This window comes from Pipistrellus kuhlii, unplaced genomic scaffold, assembly GCF_014108245.1.
Source record: "Pipistrellus kuhlii isolate mPipKuh1 unplaced genomic scaffold, mPipKuh1.p scaffold_m20_p_4, whole genome shotgun sequence".
NCBI lineage: Eukaryota > Metazoa > Chordata > Mammalia > Chiroptera > Vespertilionidae > Pipistrellus > Pipistrellus kuhlii.
In genome coordinates this window covers 68837506-68858807 of record NW_023425540.1, presented here as the reverse complement: position 1 = coordinate 68858807, position 21302 = coordinate 68837506, and the positions used below count along the sequence as shown (strand labels likewise).

The following is a 21302-nucleotide window of genomic DNA, read 5'->3' as shown; positions in this document are numbered from 1 at the left end:
TCAAGAGAAAATCATTCTCTATGTAGCAGGCATCAGCAGTCCCCTTAATCAAGACCTAGTTTGATGAAAGGGAGGCTTTCTGAGGCTGCTCCAAGAACAAATGTGTCCTCATGATAGAATGGTTCCCAAAATAAGCTGTCATGTTTGGCTTCTCTCTGTGGGTGTATTGAATTTCCTGAATAATCCGTCTGTCATTTCACACACAGCAGATGCGGCCGATCAGCAACCAGACAAAACTCTGCTAGTGGAGGTCGTTTCTCACTGCCTCTACAGGAACTGCTTGCATTTGCCTCTTGATTTGCCTAATATTAAAAACAAACAAAAAAAAAACCATTAATGGATTACGAAAATCCCATAACTTATAAAAAATATGAACAAATAACCAGCATTCCATTAGTTGAAGTTGGGAGATATAAAAGAGATCAAAATCACAAATGAGATGATAATGTAGGTTATCCCAAATTGATAACCTCTCATCAAAGTAAGTCATTTTTCTGGTTAATTTAAAACTTCAGAAATAAATTTTTTTCTGGGCTGCTTAATAGCTAAATTATATTTTCTCAAGATTTTTTTTTCAAATTGTTTGAAACTTATCTTTAAACATTTATTTAGAAGATATTATTATTTTATTTTATTAGCAGAAACATCAAATTATGCTGGCAGGGAATTCTTCAGGATCTATTAACCATTTGTTGTTTTAAAATAATTGAAACACTGCATTGCATTAAGATAGTATTGAGCGCAGGAGCAAAGCCAGGAATCTAATGGTAAACTTGTCACTTTCCTGATTGATTTTATGACTCAAATGTTCAATTACTCCCATTAGATATTGACATGCTAGGGAAATAAGTACTTTATATGAATTTCTAAAAGATACTGATTGAAAATATAAAGTAAAAAAAAAACTGTTCTGGAAAAGCAATCATTGTGTTTGCTGGTTCTTTGATACAGAAAAACCATTAAAAAAAAGCATTCATCCATATGGTGTAATTCAATATTACAACCTGACACTAATATTAATGGTATATCAGTGACTTTTCACTATGTACAAACTGCTAAGTACAGCATACTCCATAAGCCTGGGTTGAAAATAACTTTAAGTAGCAAACATAGTGGCATATAACTATGTTTCAGGCCACATTAAACATTGATAATCTATATAAGGTACTTCATTAAAAGCTACTTTATAGAAATTTGAATTTATACAACAGCTAAATTAAGGATTGGTTTATTTGCAGTATTGAAAGTTTATTCATGTCATTAAAAATCTCAGGTTTTCCCAGGGAGGTCCATGTTCCCTTTTAATTATTCACAAACTTTTTGCACATGAAGATTTGTACATTTGGCCAGATAGAGTATACATTGTTGCATTCGGATTTTAAAGAGATTATATGTTTCAATAAAGTTTAAGAATTATGTTTCTTTAGTGTAATATCCACCCCTCATCATCAAATATAATTTACAAAATGTTGATTTGTTTTGCAAAACAGAGTATACCCACATAAAAAAAGTCTGCTATAAAATGAAAAAAAAAAAAAAAAAAAAAATATATATATATATATATATATATATATATATATATATATATGTGTGCATTGATTATGAGAACAAATGAACTCAAAACATTAGGAATACCATTAAAATATATTACAACATCTTATTTTTAAACATAATTCTTACTGGTGCAGAGAAGATAGCAATATAAGCAGAGCTACTGAGATCTTACAATATATAATATGCCAGACTTAGTTCTATCTATAGCAGGGGTGGGGAACATCTGGCCCACGGGCTGTATAAGGCCCCCACAAGGCATTAGGGGTGAGTTAATTAAATGTTTGAGCAAATGTAGCAGCCTAATTTTTAAGTTGATAATTTTGTATGGCCCAAGGCAGAAAAAACGTTTCCTACCCCTATTTATAGTATTTCATTTTAAATCTTGAAACTATGATGATGATCATTACAATTATTTCCCATTTTCATGAAGAAACTAAGACCTGCAGAAGTTGAACTATTCACCTAAGACCTTATAGCTAGTAACTAGAGGGCCTGAAATTCCGATATACCGCATGCCTTTGTGGAACTAAAATCCATACTCTTCATCACTCTGCTAGAATGCATTTCCTATAGCCCTCCATCACTCAAAATATTACTGCAGATATTGTAGGTGATGGAGTACTCAAATTCATCTACTGAATATTTAATCAGAGGCCTGATAATCACAGTACATATATTCTTCTGGAACCGTAGAAGCGGGTTTTATTTTCCTTTCCTCCAATCCACCCCCTCACATCTTTTCAGGAACAAATATTAGCACGTATGACCTCACGTATCTTCCCCCCCCCCCCCCCCCCACTTACTTTCTGTTGGAGGCAAAAGGCATGGCAACTTAATTCCAGATTAGGTTTCTCTTAAAATTTATGTCATCAAAAAGAGTTGTCATTTAGGTAAACAACTGGTCAGATTTATTTGTGTTTGTGTGTGTGTGTGTGTGTGTGTGTGTGTGTGTGCGCGCGTGTTGTAAAATTAAATACACTTTAAGGAAGATTATTTTAGTTAAATTCCTTTTTTTTAAATTTACATAGCGAACCTGACAGACTTTCTTTCATGTCAACTAAAAAAACCTCCCAGGGATCCTGTGTGCCAGGCACATCTTTCGATGCATCCTAAAGGAAGGGAGTGAGGATTTAATTCCTTCCTGTTGCTTATGAGTGGCAGAGTTACATTTCTGTGATAACATCTGTGTTTGGACAGCTAAGTCATGCTGCTTCTCTTGGAATCTTCTGGAGTTTGAACACACATGTAGCAGTAAAGATCAAAAGCATAATCTGTAGGACAATATATTTCACACCTTTTAACTCAATGGATTATAAAACAACCTGGTGAGAGTATAACTAACGAGGAAACTGAGGTTTAAAGAGATTCAGTGACTTGCTCACTTGGTAGAAGTACTGGGTGGAATCTAAGAATTCTGATTCCAGGTTACATCCTCTCTTTCCCTGTGTTGCATGGCATATCTGGTCATTCTGAAAGTCACCAAATGGAGAAAGAAAAGGTAAAACTGATTGCCCCTACTTAGATCTGCATCACTCCTCAGGGGAAACCCTGGACAGCTTTTCTCTTATGTGGAATGATTGCCTTACTACTTAAATGCTCTGAAAGAGGACTGGAGCTACTCTTGGTGGGCCGGTCCCCAGCCTTCTACGAGGTGTAATTCTGTTGAACTTTCCACGACAATACTCATTCCCCTCGTACTTGTGGCTCATGTCTAGAAGTAAAATAATCTATCAACTCCTCCATAGGAGGCATCATTAAGTTTTATTTATTTTTTTTAATTTCCAAGGCTGGGAACACTCTTAGCCTTTCACAGATATTTCTGGACTTCTCTTAATCAAAATAAGATGGTAAAAATTGATCATATGAATAGGGAATCAGACTTGGGGCAGAAGGCAAAGCAACTGCTCTGTTTTTTGTTGTTGCTTAAAAAACAAAACAAAAAAAACAGAATGTGTAGCTGTCACTGAAATGTGGCTTGACCAGGGTAATATTGCAAATGAGGTGGTATGTTCCCCCTTCTCCATCTATCTTCCCAATCTGGGATCTTCCTCCATCCCCTAACTCTCACCTTCAAATTCTTGTGTTGTCACATTCCTTTGTTTAAGAAAATAATACTATTTGTTTGATAAAAGCATTAACTTGTTCACTACTTGAATTCATTGTTTCGTGAAAATATGGTGCCTTACTAAACTTAATGAATGTGTAAATAAAATCCCTAGAGGGTGTTATTAAATGTTTCCTCTAACTCACATAATAAAACACATTTAAATAAGTGGAAGAAAATAATGCTATCCTCCTTCCAGAAGAATCTTTTAAGATGGCATTTAATGTGGAGAAGGCAGATGTCAAGGAGTCAAGGAGGTGAAGGCAATGTAGAATGGGAACAGAAACTTTCTTTTCCCCAAAATGACAATTTCTAGATCCCTGATGATGCCTTATAAGCAAAGGGCCAAATGAGGCATTTGTGGATCAATTCCTTGCATTAGGAAAAGACTTAAAGTTTTTAATCTTTCACCCACATTAACACAGAATTGGTGAGTGAGTATTGTTATTCTAGAGGAGGAATCAGAGGCACCCTCAGATCCTCTGGAGGCGGAATGCATGTGCCTTATACAATACCCAGCCTGCCCCAAGAAACATTTCCTAGTGGGATTGTGCATCCCAGCATCAAGAAGTAAGATATTTATCTCTTTTTATCTATCAGAGAATCTACACAAGCCAGGACATATATAAGGAGGTCCTTAAATCTATACAAGTACATGCAAATAAGTTGGTATAGAATTTCTAATCCTTATTTGTGAAATCAAACCAGAGGAGCATCCTTAAGAATCCTGGTGCTAAAGGAAAATAACAAGCACTTAAAAAGATTAAATATTTAATTGATAATATTTTAAATTCTTTAAAATAACAAGCACAGATACAAGAGCTGTCATCATCCTTCTTTGTCAAAAATAAACAAACCTGAGACTAAGTTTCCTTTCGGCAATTCTAAAATCCCCATGTTGCCATACAGTATGTGATAATATTACATAGGAATTCCAAAATCAATATTTGTTCGCTGTGCTTTAAGATACAGCCTGTTAAAGTTACATTTCTATACACTGAAAAGTCTACATTGTAAAGTAAGGAGAGAGAACATGCCACAGAGGGAGTCTCCTTGTGAGACAGTTGAGTACAACGGAAGTGGTACAGCTATGAGTATAGTTGAAGTGTCCGTCAGGCCTGTGGTCTCATCCGAAGACGCACCTGCCCCAAGCCCACACGGTTGTTGATAGGATTCGCTTCCTCAGCATCAGCTCTTTGTTGGCTCTTGGCCAGAGTGTCCCCTTGGCTTCTTGCCAGGTAGGTCTCTACAGCTCGGCAGCTTGTTTCATCCAATCAGGCAGCCCAGAAGGCAATAGGGAGAATCTGCTCACAAGATGGAAGTCTCGGTGTTGAATAACCTAATCATGGAAGTGGAATCCCTCCTCTGGCCCCGTTTGCCATATTTTATTGGCAGGACAAAGAAGGGAGTCACAGGGCTAGCTCACACTCAAACAGAAAATTTCAGAAGGTTGTGACTATCAGATGCTGGGATCATTGGAGACCATCCTAGGGGCTGCCTAACATACTAATGCATTTCAAAAATCACCTAGATAATGACTTAAATATTTACAGAGGTAAAAAATATACGATTGACAAAGAATAAGAAAAATAATGCCTAATAGCCATTTTAACAACCTCACCTTAAAATATATTCTAAAACTCTGAAGAAAAATAAAGATGTAAAGAAGCTATATAAAAAAGATATGCATTTGAAACAATAAATTATCTTTATGTGTCAAGCTTAAAAAGATTAAATATTTAATTGATAATTCTCATGGGCAAGGATAAACAGATACTATATAATCTGCCTGTGAGATTAAACACAGCTCAGGACAATCTGGTAACATCAAGATTTACATACCTTTTGACTTACCAATAGTATTCCTGGGTACTTATTTTACAGAAATCATGAAGCCAATGTATAAAGATTTATGTACCGGGCTGTTTGTTGTAGTGATCTATATACTTCTAAAAAAATAATGGAGATGATTTAAAAGTCCATCAGGAATGATCAGCTAAATAAAACATGTTAATACACCCACATAATAAGATATATTGCAACTGTTAAAAGTGGTTCATATTTAATTTATAATCATGGAACTATGTCTATGATGTATTTCTAAAAAAAAAAAAAAAAAAAAAAAGGCAGATTATAAAAACTCTTCCATCCTGTGACAGGCAGAATTATTTCTGTAGAACTATGTCTGTGTGTGCTGGTGTCGCCCATTGTGGCACAGGGAAAAAACCTGAAAGGATATCAATCAAAATATTAATAGGGTTTATCTTTTAGTTGTGGGGTTATGGATAATCTTTATTTTCTTTTTCATACTTCCCTGTATTTTTACTTTGAACATATTTACATTGTATAATGAAACAAAGCAATAGGACTGTTTTCAACATAATATTTAATACATTTTCCTCCTATACCCCATATATAAATATCCTAAGCTTTTATCATATGTTAATCAAAACCACATAGCATCATGAGATCCTTTCATTCTGAATGTCATAGCTACTACTGTTGATACATGAATATGTTCCAAGCTTCTTGGAAACATATACTTATTTAAAAAAACAACAACACACATCTCAAATTCTCTATACACACAAATACCATCAATCAAAAGGGAACTAGAAATTAACTGTCATGTTTGTCCTTAGCCTGGCTATTCTGGAAGAATAACTCACCGAGGGATCAGGAATTATGATTTTGATGAGTTAAATAAGAAAATATAATCTTTGGCTGCTACAGCTAATTATTCACTCATCACTTATTCTTCATACCCTCAACATATTTTTAGTATCTACTATGTATCAGTGCTGGGAATGCAATAGTAAATCAGAAACACACTGTGCCTGCTCTTACAGCCTCATAACCACAAAGCAAAGAATTCACTGGGGAAGATGTCTTCAAAGTCCAGAACTCCCCAACCCCTGATTTATGAATCAGGAAGTAGATTTTTACTTTCCCTTCTTTACCTATATATATTTTCTGACAACAAACTCAAACACATTTCTTTCTTCCATCTTGTAGTAGGCAGAATTCTAAGATAATCTCACACTTTTGCCCCCTGATGTTACTCCCATGATTGTGTTTTGTTAAAAAAGGAATTTTGTAGATGTAGTTAAGGTTATTCTAATTTATTGACTTCAAGGTAGAAAAATGATCTGGATAGCCTAACCTAATCAGCATAAACCCTTTAAAAGCAGAACATATTTCTTCAGATAGTCACAGAAGAGAAAGTGCAAGAGATTCAGAATGTGAGAGAGATTCCAAACATGAGAGAGGAAGGCTCTTCATTGAAACAGAAGGCGCCATGGGGCAAGGACCTCAGAGCATTCTCTAGGAGCCGAGAGCAGTCTGTCGCAAGAAAATGGGACTCAGTCCTACATCCTCAGGGAGCTGAATTCGGCCAATAGTACAGGAATGAGCTTGTAAGAGAACACCCCAAGCTTCAGGTGTGAATAAAGAGCTGCCACCTTGATTTTAGCCATCAGCAGAGAACCTAGTCATGCCACCTAGATTTCTGGATTAGAGAACTGTGAGATAATAAAAGAATATTATTTAAAGCTTGTGCTCATGGGTTACACAGAAATTTTTCATTTGTATGTTATTCCTGGGAACTAGTTAATACAATACAGTGTCACTTTAACTGAGATCCATAGATTTCAACTACCCTCCTCATTGTCCACATGGTGAAACAGAGGGCCACGATTTCTAGTACCAGTGGCTTTTTTCCTTTTTTGATTAATCGAATAATTTTTTTAGTTTTAAACAATCTCAAACTTGTAGTAAAGTTGGAAGGTGTGTTGTTGTTTTTTTCTTAACCCTGTGGGTACATATATTGCTAACGTGTTGCCCAATGATACTTTAGTGCAGTTCTTATAAACAAAGACATTCCCCTGCATACTTACAATATAGTCATTGAAATCAGGAACTGCACGTCAGTTCCTCTCTCAGATCCCATTCCATTTTCACAAAGTAGCCAGACAATTTCCTTTAGAGCAGGAGATGCAGTTTGGAGCTATATATTGTGTTTAGTTGTCAGGCCTCTTTAATCTCCTTCCACTTGGAACAATTTATCATTCTCTCCTTGGCTTTCATCATCTTGAAACTTGAGGATTACAGGCCAGTTATTTTGGATAATGTCCCTCAATTTAGATTGGTCTGTAAGTATGATAGTTGTTCATGTTGGCTAAAATACTAAAGAAATAATATTGTGTTCTTCTCATTGATTACTATAAAATAGCACGTAATTTCAATTTTTATGATTACTAATCATGCTAACTTTGATTACTTAAGTTGGTGTCTGCCAAGGTTCTCCATTGTAAAGTGTTCTTTTTCCCTTTGTAATTAACAAATACTTTGTTGGAAAATAAGAAACTATGTAAATATCCCATTCCTCACCAAACTTTAAATTTATTCATGCATCTATATCAGTATGGACTTGTTTCCTGTGTTACTCAATGCTTTGTAATATGCTATTATCATTATTTATTTTAATATTTCAGTTGCCAGGAACTTGGTCAAAGGGAACTTTGTAATGCTGGCTTTGCCTCAGCATTATTTTGATAATACCTTCTATTCTTTGAGTACTTTCTTACTTTATGACACAGCAAGATGTCCTGGGTTCGTTGTGTCCTTTCTCTTCCCCAGCCCTGGAACTGGCCATTTTTTCCAGAGAGTCCTGTTTTTTGTTAGTGAAAAATGGTATTTAGAAACCAAGATCCAGACACTTTTAGGATTGTTCCTGCTTCCAGTCACACTGGGCTTTTTTTTTTTTTTTTAACTTTTCCAAAACACATGCTCTCTCCTGCCTAAGGCTTTTGTATACATTGTTCCCTCTACCTAGAGCATTCTTCCCTCCCCACTACTGCGAACTCTTCTTACTTATCCTTCAGATCTCAGCTTAAATCTTGCTTCTTCAAGGAAACCTTCTATCGGTGCCCAGACTGGTTGAGGTCTCCAGTCTCTTGTTCCTTTAAAGAAATTTATAATATAGTAATCATTTGCTAGCACATGTTCCCTCTTCATTAGACTGACAAAATCTGAAGGACAAAGGCGGTCTGTTTTTATTTTATTTATTATTTTTAAAAATATATTTTTATTGATTTTTTTACAGAGAGGAAGGGAGAGAGATAGAGAGCTAGAAACGTCGATACATCGACCAGCTGCCTCTTCACACCCCCTACCGGCATTGTGCCCATAACCAACGTACATGCCCTTGACCGGAATCGAACCCAGGACCTTTCAGTCCACAGACCAGTGCTCTACCACTGAGTCAAACCGGTTTCGGCAAGGCTGTCTGTTTCTATCAACATGGTATCACTGGTGCCTAGCACTGTGACTGGCACACAGTAGTGTGAGTGGGTAAGTGAGTAAGCGAATGAATGAGTGAAAAAAACAAATTAATGAACGAAGTCAGAACTTGATCCCAGAGCTTTCCTAGTTACTCAACAGTGGACACTTAAAACTTTTAAAGGTTAACTCACTGAAATGGTGCTCACTAAATTCTCAGACATAAAGGCATAATTTCATTCTTTCTGACAAAACCCTGAGTTTTACACACTGGATCAAATAATTTTCCACATTATTTCATCTTGGAATGGATCCATGCAAAAATGGAAAACCAAGTATTCTCTGAAAAGGTTTGCCATTATTGATTTAATCGCTTGGTTTTATTCTTCATTGGATTTATTAAATTCTAAGTAACTTTCCTAAGTTACTAAGAAAACAAAACGCTGTGGAAGAATATTTAATTTGATTGCATAATACTAAATCTTCACCACCTCCTGAGTTCCTAATTAAATCTTGTATTTTTTTCACGACATCTTGTCCTTGAAGGTGTGCTGCTCTGAAAGTCTCAGAAATGGAATTTCTGGTAAATAAAATCCAGAGACTTGCTTTGAAATGTGGAAGCTTAATAGTTCTACCATTGTCTCCACAGGAAGGTCAAACATACATTTGTCTTCTTGGCCTAATGCTTTTATGGTTTTCCTCTGGTTTTGAGTCAGACCTAGATGCAACCAAGACACACCTCTGGTTTCTGTCTCTCCTCAGAAGCAACTGCAATAACCGTCCCTGAGAATGATGTCAGACCTCCTGGCATCCTTTGGAGCATGTGATTATTGAATTCCGTTGACTTGCTAGAAGGAAAGTGGGGTCAGAAGGGCAGGCCTAAAACAGTTATAGTTCTTTTAGTCCTAAGAGATACATTAGGAGAGGTTTCAAAAAGCTTTTTCTCATTTTATATTTTCTCAAATGGGCTTCTGAGACATTTGGTAATTTGTCTTCCAGTCATTTTAGGTTACGTAGTGTTTATGATAAAAACAGAGGATCTCATCACAACCTATACAATGAGAAACTAATGTTTCCTTTTCCCTGACGTGTATGGCAGTTTTTTGTTGTTGTTTTTTTCCATTCTAAGATATCTGGCAAAGTGAAGACTTGATTGAAACAAATAACCTGTGGTTCCATTCAAATGCGATGAGAAATGCAGACCACCACTCAGGTGAATTGGGGATCCGTCCTTTGTTCTTCTGTGGCTGTGGTGAGGGGAAGAGTCTTGGCCATATTAAGGCTCCTGCAACTTAATATTTAATACTTCCCACCAAAGAATCCAACCAGTATTCATAAATTCAAGAAAAATGTCTCTATTCTTTAGCCACCTTCCAGTGACAGATTTTCCTCCTTTGCATAGTCCTGTATCAGGTGGTGTGACATTCATTCATGGCCCATTTAGTGTGGTTCTAAAAAGGAATTGTTATTAGCACGTCACATCTCAAAAGTAATTGCGATGGATGCAATTCATGGATGTGATTTGTTAACTAGAACTCGTTACCTACACTGAGAACATCATTATGTGGGCTTTGCTAAATGAACTAAAATATCTCGACCAGGGCCCAACTGAGTATCCAGAGAATCAAAGGCAAGCATCAAAGCAAGTTTACCAAAAAATCCTCTAATGAGAACACTATGTAAAAACACATAGTTCAGCTTTGAAGAAAAAAGCAAAAAGCTGAGCAATTAGGCTCTAACACTTTTTAAACAGAGATACATTTTAGTTGTTGGATCACTTTAGAATTTTAGAAGGGAGATTAACAATTTATGTGAGATTTGGAGCAAAGGGAAAAGGGGGATTCGGCACTCAGTAATGGCCCAGGTGATGGGACTGAGGGAGAACAGTTCTTTCCTCCATGACTGTGTTTTATTTGTCAAAATGAATGTAAGGTAGCAAGTCACTCCTAGTATTTAGTAATGCTCTCCCAGGTCAGCAGAGCACCCTGTGTGCCAGACATTAGCAGAGCAGAGCCTGCTGACAAGAACAGAGGTGCTGGGGATAGTCTCGCCTGGTCAAATGCCAGTCTCTGGCCATGAGGAATGTTGGGTGAGGCTCTGTTAAGTTATCCAAAGAATTATTAGATATTAAAGCTATTTAAGTTTAAATCCTACGAATGATATTTCTGGGAGGAATCTAAAAATCTCTATTTACCTAGCAGGGCAGAGGAGTAGGGATGATGTTATGATAGTAAGTGCATACATTTCTAGTATAAATGTTTGTTTTCTACTGCTTGTCAACATTTGAGTAGTTTCTCTGTCCTCTCACGTGGAGTCAGATGATATCCAGTGAACATCACGTCCCTTGGAGGTTAGTGTTTATTTTCCGAGTGCTAATACTCAACCGAAGCTCTTGATTCAGGCAACAATGAGCCAGGAGGTTTCTGAGCATGTCTCTTCTCAAGTCTTCTATACGGGAAATCACTTTACAAATCATTGGGCTACTTTTTCAACATAAATCACAAGTGTCTTCCTGGCCAGAAGTAACAGATAAAATATATATTAAAAATTAAAATAAAATATATTTATATATCTATTGTCCTTTTAACTTTTAGGCATGATTATGAAATATTTTTAAAATTAAAAAATAATAAGATTTTAAAAGTATGTACAAAAATGAAACCATTTAGAGGGTCTATAAGATGCCTGAAAAAGTTCTTATTTCAATTATAGTTCTTTTTCACATAAAATTAAATCACTTTATAGAATTAAGAACTGAAATTTGTAAGTTCAGTGAAAACAGGGATCATTCTAATTTTAATACCCAACAAGTAGTAAGTTAATATTCATTTGTTGAGTGGATTAATAGAAGAATGGAATATTGATGAAATCAAAGTCTTATTAGTAAGATATAAATAATAAAATAATAATACAATTATATAATTCTTTTTATAATTAAACATGATTTTTTATTTATCTAGTAAATTTTTAGTGATTTTATCTTTATAAGAAAGATATTCTAGGAAACTATTATTATGGTTGATATTGATAATATAGCTAATTATTTTTCTAATCTCTGTATGTTCTGTACTGGCCTTTTTTTTTCTTTATTAAACATATTTTCAGACTCATCTCTGTTAAAGAGAACTTTATAATGGTGAGGACAACTGACTCTGAAAATGACATAACATGCTGAAAAATAGCAATGGCAAATGCACAAAGCAAACCAGACTGTTTGCTTGGCAATTTTAAAACTTGTCCTATCTATGATCATTATTTCATTGTAAATTATATGATGAAAATTTAGAAAATTAGGTTTATTAATTTTTATTTTTCAAAAGCCTTTTATGTCTCTGAAACAGAAGTTAAACTGATGTAAAAACTCAGAAAATAATTTAGAACAGTTCTTAAACTTCCATATTTTTTAAACCAGTGTAGAACAATGAATCAATATTTATCATCTACTATGTACCATGCTGAATACTTCACAGTATGTAGAGTATATTCAAGTAACATATTTCTTATAGGGCAAAAATAATGTAACTGACAATTATGAAACAAATAACAACTCAAAATGGAAGGAATTAAGTCTTAGCTAATTAGGGGGGCGGGGCAGATGCTTGGGAAAGATGTCATGAGGTGGTTGAATCTGACCTTATGTCTTATAGATATGATCCAAGAAAATGAAAAGAGGTCTGGCACATTAGACAGAAGGAACTTGACAACAGAGAGGGGAATGCACATGGCATGAGTGAAATCAGAATACTGGCCCAGGGAGAACTGGTGGTGCTTTATCAGAAAAGTGTATGGGATACTGAAATCCCTTTTAGAGCATGCTATCATCTATTTATTGTTAGCAGAGTTGTGAACAAAAGGGAAGATTTCTATTGGAAGCCAAGTTAAACTTTAACAACATTCACTTATCAGGGAAGTAATTTGAAATATTAATTTTTTCTTTCCTTCTGTGCCCATTATGGGTCTTGACATATGAGCTGTCATTCACCCAGGACCAGTTCTCTGATGAGGCTAGAGAGCAAAGATTCTGAATTCTTGACTTCTAAATTCAAAAGCTTCAATGAAAGTGCAGTGTATGATTTCAAACAGATTTGAAAGAAAAAACAATTTGGCAAAATATATCCATACTTCTACCCCAGCTGTCAGACCACAAAACCATTTAAGCTGTGTAGGAAATGGGAGCAAATTTGGACGAGAATCAAGAACCTATAGATTTTTCCTTTGTGCCCTGACCCTGACTCTCCATCATTCTCCCCACAGCAAAGGTGGGGAAGGATACAATAGAATTGTCATTTAAATTTTGGTTTCTGATAATAAAATAGACACATCTCTCGCACCCTGGGTGAGACTCAATGAAAGAACAACCTTCCTAGGGAAGTCCCTGGCACCATGATGATGAAACAAAATACCTCACTGGTTCAGTCTAAACTCCGGTTAGTGATCAAGCCAATGTTCTTCATGAACATAGAATTGCTGATAACAGAGCAGAGATGGATAAGAGACAGTGTTAAGGACACAGTGAGATCCTTTCAGCATCCCTGAACCCTGAATCTCAAGATGTGGGGAGATAACTAGGACATGGAAAAGGAGACCAAAAGGTTGGGCCAATGAAAATGCAGTATGACAACCAGAGAACAAACATGGCAACTCACAAACTTCTAAATAGGTAAACCCTGGGGAGATGCTGATGGCCAAACTCTGATTAACATTTTATTAGGTGAAAAACATGATGTGTGCCTGAAAATCAAAGCAGATTTGTTAATGCATATCTGCATAGGATCAAACACATCAAAATAAGAAGCAACTGGCTTCTTTCCCAGTACTATCGAATGGCTTTTGAGCAAGATTCTTTAACAGCCTATCCCATTCCTCCAATTTAGACTCAAATCCAGGGAGAAAAGCCAAAGATAAAGTTTCATCTAAAATGTGTCCTGATTATAAACTAAGAGTGCCTGATAAATTACATATTTTCACAGAATATACCTAGACTAAATTATGATTATGTTTGAGCCAGAAAATGTATTTTGATTATAGAAAACAGTGTTACATTTTTGAACTTCAGTCCATGCCCTTGAAAAGCAAGCCTGCTAAATTCATCTTCAAGGCCCCTCAAATTGCTGGTGACTCCACGCTCCCCTTTGGCTTTCTCCACCCACACACCCTTATGGGGACCAGGACTCAGAGTTATCTAACCCAAAATATCAATAGTGCTGCTGTTGAGAAACCCTGCTGTAGCTAATTTTTCTTCATTTCCTGAGTGAAGATAAAATGAGCCTAGTAGTTCCATTTCTACCTGTGGGTGAGGAGACCAGAAATAGTCTTTCGGATCCAGCCAAATATCTGTATTGTCTGAATGGAACCCTGAAACATCCAAGGTCATCAACCTAAAACTCTTGCCCTTAACTCATAGAATATTCACAAATTGTCATGCAAGTCCTTTTGACTTTTCCCTTTTATCTGTGCTGTTATCTAGTGTCTTTGTGGGATACCTCTGTCCAAAATACTAGTCTGCTTCGAGGTAGCCTACCATCACTATCAGCATCAGCATGCTATAAACAAAGCCTGTCTTTAATTGAATGCTTACTATGTTTCATGCTCTTAATACGCAACTCTTCATTTAATCTGTACAACATTTTGAGGTAGGTTTTATTATGCTAAAGCTAAGGATCATAATTAATAGTTGCCAGGAGTGTCCCCACCGCTGTGGCTGCCTTGTTTGCAAGTTGCAGAGAGCAGAACCTGGCTGGCAGGGTTTCACGATGCTGGAGCTGGCGGTGCAGAAGGAGGCGGTCCACCTCTGGTGCTGCTCAGTGTGGTGGATCATTTTAACCGAATAGGCAAAGGTTGAAAACCAGAAGCGTGTTGTTGGTGTGCTTTTGGGGTCATGGCAAAAGAAAGTACTGGATGTACCCAACAGTTTTGCAGTCCCTTTTGATGAAGATGACAAAAATGATTCCATCTGGCTTTTAGACAATGATTATTTGGAAAACATGTATGGAATGTTTAAGAAGGTCAATGCCAGAGAAAGAATAGTTAGATGGTACCACACAGGCCCTAAACTACACAAGAATGACATCGCCATCAATGAACTCATGAAAAGATACTGTCCTAACTATTAGTCATCATTGATGTGAAACCAAAGGATCTGGGACTGCCCACACAAGCATATATTTCAGTGGAAGAAGTTCATGATGGAACTCCAACCTCAAAAACACTCCAGTGAAATTGGAGCAGAGGAAGCTGAAGAAGTTGGGGTTGAACACTTGTTAAGAGACATCAAAGACACTACTGTGATCACAAACCAGGTGCATGGTATAAAGGGACTGAACTCCAAACTTCTGGGTATCAAAGGCTACCTGGAGAAAGTGGCTACAGGCAAGTTTCCCATAACCACCAAATCACCTACCAACTGCAGGATGTCTTCAGCCTGCTGTCAGACGTTAGTCTGCAGGAGTTTGTTAAGGCCTTTTACCTAAAGACCAATGACCAGATGGTTGTGGTGTGTTTGGCCTCCCTGATCCATTCAGTGGTTGCCCTGCACAACCTCATCAACAAGATTGCCAACTGGGATCCAGAGAAGAAAGAATGGCAGGAAAAAGAAGAGAGCATAAAGGATAGAAAAGATGACAAAGAGAAAGAGAAAGATGGTATAAAGAAATAAGAGAAAAAGAAGAAACCATAAAACATATAACTTTTTAATTAGTAAATTAAAATCTTATAAACTAACTAGTGTGCCACCAGAGGGTTCTTTTCATTTAAGTGCTTGTTAGAAAGCTGTATTGATAAGAGCTCTTTGCCCCAGGTCACTCTTGCGGTGACATTACGTGGAAGTGAATAGAGAGAGGGACTGATCTCCTACCTAAACTGCAGCATAGACACTATGAACTGGGATCATGACAGCTCAGGCTTCAGATTGTGTGACAAAAATAAACCACGTTTTTGGTGCTCTTCGTTCTTTTATCTGTAAAACCAGGAGTTGAATTTTTCCCAACTCAAAAGACTCTTGGGGTCTGTTTCTGGCAGTTTGCAAAATTGCTAAGTGGAATGCATGAATTCCAAAAGTGCTCTGCCTCGAGCACCTCTGAGTTCTGACCCTTCTGAACTCGTTGAGAATAACACACAATTAAATGGCTTGTTTTTTTTTTTTGTTTGTTTGTTTTGTTTGTTTGGTTTTTTTAAAGAGAATTAGTAGTTACCATTCCAAAGCTCATATCCAAAAGGGGCATAACCAAATTTGATAATAAAATTGTTCTAATGATTATTTTATACTTCATTACCCCCTGCCTATCCTTTTTAAGTTAATTATTATCCACCAGGAAATAACACAGTCATGTACCATGCTCTCCCAGTTGGCTAAACTGGATGGTTCATATTGATCTAACCCCTACTATGACTCTGATTTTCAATCAGGACTATCTAGAAATGCCCCCCTTTTTTAGACTCATCAGATTGGTGAGTAACATTGAATAACAGCACAAACCTAAACTGAATTTAAGATTACACATTCCTTGGACAATTTTCTAGTCTAGAATCCAACCTAGACCCCATGTTGTATTCAGTTGTCACATCTCTTTTGTCTCTCTTATCTTCCATGACCTGACTTTCTTGAAGAGTATTGGCTAGTTGGTTTATTGAATATCTCTCACTTTGGGTCTGTCTGATGTTTCCTCATGATTAAATACAATTGTACATGTCTGGCAAAAAATATCAAAGACATGATATTGTGCCCTTAGTCTAGAGATGAAGCCAAGGGTATGACTGCAAAGTCTTTCCTTAACATCTCGGAGAACTCTTCAGTCATACAAAAGACCCTTTGAAAGTAAAGGTGTGCCACTGCCACCTTAAGATGAAAAGTAGCTGAACAGCATAAATGTACAGGGAGGCAATTGGATCCCCAAAATATCAGAAAGTAGCCTGGGAAAACTACTCTTTGGCCAAAGTAATGTCTTTCATGAGAAGGGAAGGTGACTCAGGCAGAACCAAGAAGAGCACTGTTATGGACTGAATTGTGTCCCCCAAATTTATATGAAGTCTTAGCCCTCGATATGGTGATAGGACCTTTAAGGAGGTAATTAAAGTTTAATGTGGTCATAAAATAAAAGCCTAATTAGATAGGACTGGCATCTTCCTAAAAAGTGGGAGCAACACCAAATCTCTCTCTCACTACACGAGCACAGAGGAAAGGCCAGGTGAGGACACAGCATGAAGGCAGCCATCTGCACACCAGGAAGACAGGTCTCAGCAGACATGTTGGACTCCTGGCTTCCAGAAGTGCTAAAAAATACATTCTGTTACTTAATCACCCAGTCTGTAGGACTGTTATGGCAGTCTGAGCCAATTAATACACGCCCAGAGGGCTGAGCCAAAAGAATGATCGCTGAACCTAATTAGGACATTTCAACATTTTCTGCTTAGATTTCAGAACTGCTATATATCAAAGCCTCCTTTATGGCTCCTATGTCCCCCTTTTTTTGACCAGTAATGTTTATAATGGTTATCCCATGACCATTCCACTAGTGTGTGTTGGGTGTGTGAGGAGCAGATAAGCTAGATCTTTAGTTTCATGGGTCTGTATGGGAATGATCACATTTAAGAACAGCCTGTTTAACCTTGAAGGTTAGCTTTCATCAAATATGCTGCATATTTTATATAACTCTTCTTTAGTCCCCAAGTTTTTCAGAAAAACAAAAACAAAAAAACCAACAACCCTGCTCTACATATAACCTAGACAATGTCATTTTAGTAGTACAATAATTAAAACCATGAAAAGCAGAGCAAAATAGTGCAGGAAAGAGGCCTGAGAGATAGCAAGTGAAGGGCAGAGAAAAGATCGAGAATTTAATGCAGCAAGAACTAACCAGAAGTCAAAAGTCAGCATAAAAATATAAGCGACATCTCTTACTAATCAACTCAACAGATATTATTGTAGCTATTGGAAAATATGCTGGGTTTCCAACAATATATGAGAAGAAGAGTCATGAACTTTTTGTTAAATATTAAAGAAAAAGTGGCTTGGGAAATCAAACCTGAGAGGTGAATGTCTTGGGTACACACCCAGACACAGAGATTCACATTCAGATACACCTTCTGTTGATGAAATCAGAATCAATGCTACTACTAACGCTTTTGATCACATCTGTAAGTTCATGGTGGGTTTTGTAAAAAATAAGAGGGGAGAATCAAGTTTGCCACCTGGTTCTACTATATGAGTGAACTCCCAGATATGATGGTGCCCAGTTGGCCTGGTTAAGTATGTCTGCAGAATACAATGTGACTATTCCTCCACAATTTGCTCATGGAGGATTGTTAAACATATAATAATAAAACAAAAATATTATATTCAATTGACATGAGAATAGATAACTTCAAAGTCCTAGTCTTTGAATTATAATTATTTTCAGTTAAATATGAAGTAGCATATTTTTACCAATTGTAAACATCCTATAGAAAACAAATCTGATTCCTTATGTCTCAAAATTAAAAACTAGAATTTTGGTTCCTTTGCTTTATAAAATTGAGACAGCAAAGACATTGATTTATATAAGAATTGCTTATCCTGGTCTTAGAAACCTAGCTTTTTTTTTGGTAACAACACCCATGACTCAGAACTCTACTTCAACCCATAAAACTCAGGGTTTTCATCTTAGTCACCCAACTCACTGTACTGGAGGAATATTTCATTTTTCTTGAATTTTATTATTAAACACAGAGGAATAATATTACAGAACAATTTTCTCTTTATTTCCCATATTAACAATAATCCCAAAATGTGTATACATAGGAGTGTCAATCAAAAAACAATCAAAAGTGCCATATAAAGAGTTATTTTTTAGTAAAAATATCTTCCTGGTATGAGGATTGACCTGCCCTCAATTTCCAAAAGGAGGATGGTTTTGCTAAATATAGTCAAGGGTAACCAATACCTCATTTCTCTCTCTTATCCTCTTAATTTATGCGTGAGCTATTGCAGATTTAAAAATTAGAAATTATCACCTCCAGCAACTCATCATATTTCTAAGTTTATCAGAAACATTTTGACACCGGTGTAAGGAAGGCAAATATTATTTGGAGGTAAATCTATGTGTATATATTTATATGCACACTCATATACAGCCCAAAGCATGTGTGTATACATGGATGTATATGTATATACAGGGTGGGGAAAAGTAGGCTTATAGTTGTGAGTGCAAAACACAGAGTCTATTCTTGTATTATTTATTAATTGTTGTATTATTTTCCATGAAAACAACTGTAAACCTACTTTTATCCCACCCTGTATGTGTGTGTACAGAGCAGAGGAGGGGGTGGAGAGGGAAAGGAAGGAGTGAAGCATAGAAACCAGCATACCATGCTCATTCCTCTCTCTGAGCTTCCATTTGTCTTCATCCTGCTCTTCTTGACAGGTGTATCCTTCTACCCCCTCTCCTCATCCAGCTTCACTCTATCATTAAGATCCTTTGCAAGTATTTTCCAAGCCACACTGGCCTTCTGCATTCTTTCTCTTCTTGATGCCCTGCTAATATACAATTTAATATGACACATGACTTAGCATTTAACTACACACGTTGGTTGCTCTATGAATGTCCTATGTGTCAGTTTTGTTTCCACAGCCATATCATAGATGACTCCAGGGCAAGCACTTAGTATTGTTATTATGCATTGTCACATCCTCTGTTGCTATGCTGAGTCATGGGTGCTAAATAAATGAGCATTGATGTAATGAAATAACAAAATTCTGACTAGCTTGTAATTTTGATTAAGTAGTTATAATTGGTTCTTACATTGGGGCCTATACTTTTTAGAATGTTTCTATTCATTTCAGACATCCATGTTCTTAATTTGAAATACAATATAGTTTAGTGGTTAAAGCCTCACTATTTTTGAATCCCAGCTCTCCAGTTTATTAATTGTGTGATCTTGAGCAAGTAACATAAATGTCCTCTGCCTAGACTTGCTTTATAAAAGAGGGATAATGAGAGCATCTAACTCACAGAATCATGGGATAATTAAACAAAATAATTCACACTCAGCATAGAGAATATGTGGTACATAGAAAACACTCAGCCAAAACCGGTTTGGCTCAGTGGATAGAGCGTCAGTCTGCGGACTAAAGGGTCCCGGTTCGATTCCGGTCAAGGGCATGTATCTTGGTTGCAGGCATATCCCCAGTAGGGGTTGTGCAAGAGGCAGCTGATTGATGACTCTCTCTCATCAGTGTTTCTGACTCTCTATCTCTCTCCCTTTCTCTCAGTAAAAAAACAATAAAATATATTTTTTTTAAAAAGAAAAAGAAAAAAAGAAAGCACTCAGTAGGTGCCAACTATTTTGCCATGGTTGAATGAAAGTCATGTGTTGGTTTTTATTTATTTATTTATAAACTAGAGGCCCACTGTTAGACATTCATGCCTGGGTAGGGTCCTTAGGCCTGGCCAGCAATCAGGGCCTATCAAGGCCTTCCAGCTGCCCACCAGAGCTTTCCTTCCAACTGCTGGCAGGGGCCTCCCTTCCCCGGCTACTGGCTGCCAGTCCGGGTCTCCCTTCCCTGGCTGCCAGCTCCTGGCCAGGGCCTCCCTTCCCCAGCTGCCAGCCAGGGCCTTCCTTCATTCTGTGCTGCCCCCTGGTGGTCAGCACACATCATAGTGAGTGATCAGTCTTTCAGTCAAAATCCCGCAGGGACAATTTGCATATTAGCTTTTTATATATATAGATTGGCAACTTGCATAAAGTTGGCTATTACTGATTTGAACAAAACAATATCATTTTATGTTCAGTTTCCAGAATATGAATAATCTATTTAAGAAGATATGGGGAAGAGAGGTCTGACTTAATTTCAGGAAGTTTATGCCAAACACAAGGCAAGAATGATCAATGTTAGCCTGTACCAAAAGCCTAAAATGGCATGCATTTCCCCAGGCCTAGACATTTACCTAAGAGAGTTTAGACCAAATCAGTATGGCAAAGTTGATTTCAGCAGCAACCCAAATATAATAACTTGGTGTTAGGGGGTTAATATGCCTAATAGCCTAAGAAGGCATGTAGCTAAGCTGATAGAATGGTGTTTATTTTTACAGGGAGGGGATAAAAATATATAGGATGTTCCCCCCAAAATGTATACACATTTTGAATAATGATTAATTCCAATGGATTAAATCTGAAAAGAAAGAAACATCAATTGAGCTATCAGCTATTAAGTATGTATACATTTTGGGGGGACACTCTATATATGTGTATATATATAACAAATTCACAAATTTATGAATCTGCTATTTGTCATATCTCATGTGTCACTGTCTGCCTCTTGAGAGCCTCATTTAGAGGAAAGTTGTCCAGGATAAGTTGTAAATGGGTCCCTTGGCCATATCATCATCTA

At 36.8% G+C, this 21302-nt stretch overlaps 1 long non-coding RNA gene and 1 pseudogene across 1 annotated transcript; one reads left to right on the top strand and one right to left on the bottom strand.

The window, feature by feature from the left end:
* On the bottom strand, window positions 1-19831 carry LOC123651145. Its single transcript, XR_006739644.1, has 2 exons — window positions 19280-19831; window positions 1-302 (listed from the first exon to the last, which is right to left on the bottom strand). It is a non-coding gene; the product is annotated as an uncharacterized LOC123651145 (long non-coding RNA).
* On the top strand, window positions 14677-16049 carry LOC118703462 (annotated as a pseudogene).
* Window positions 19832-21302: the final 1471 nt, after the last annotated feature.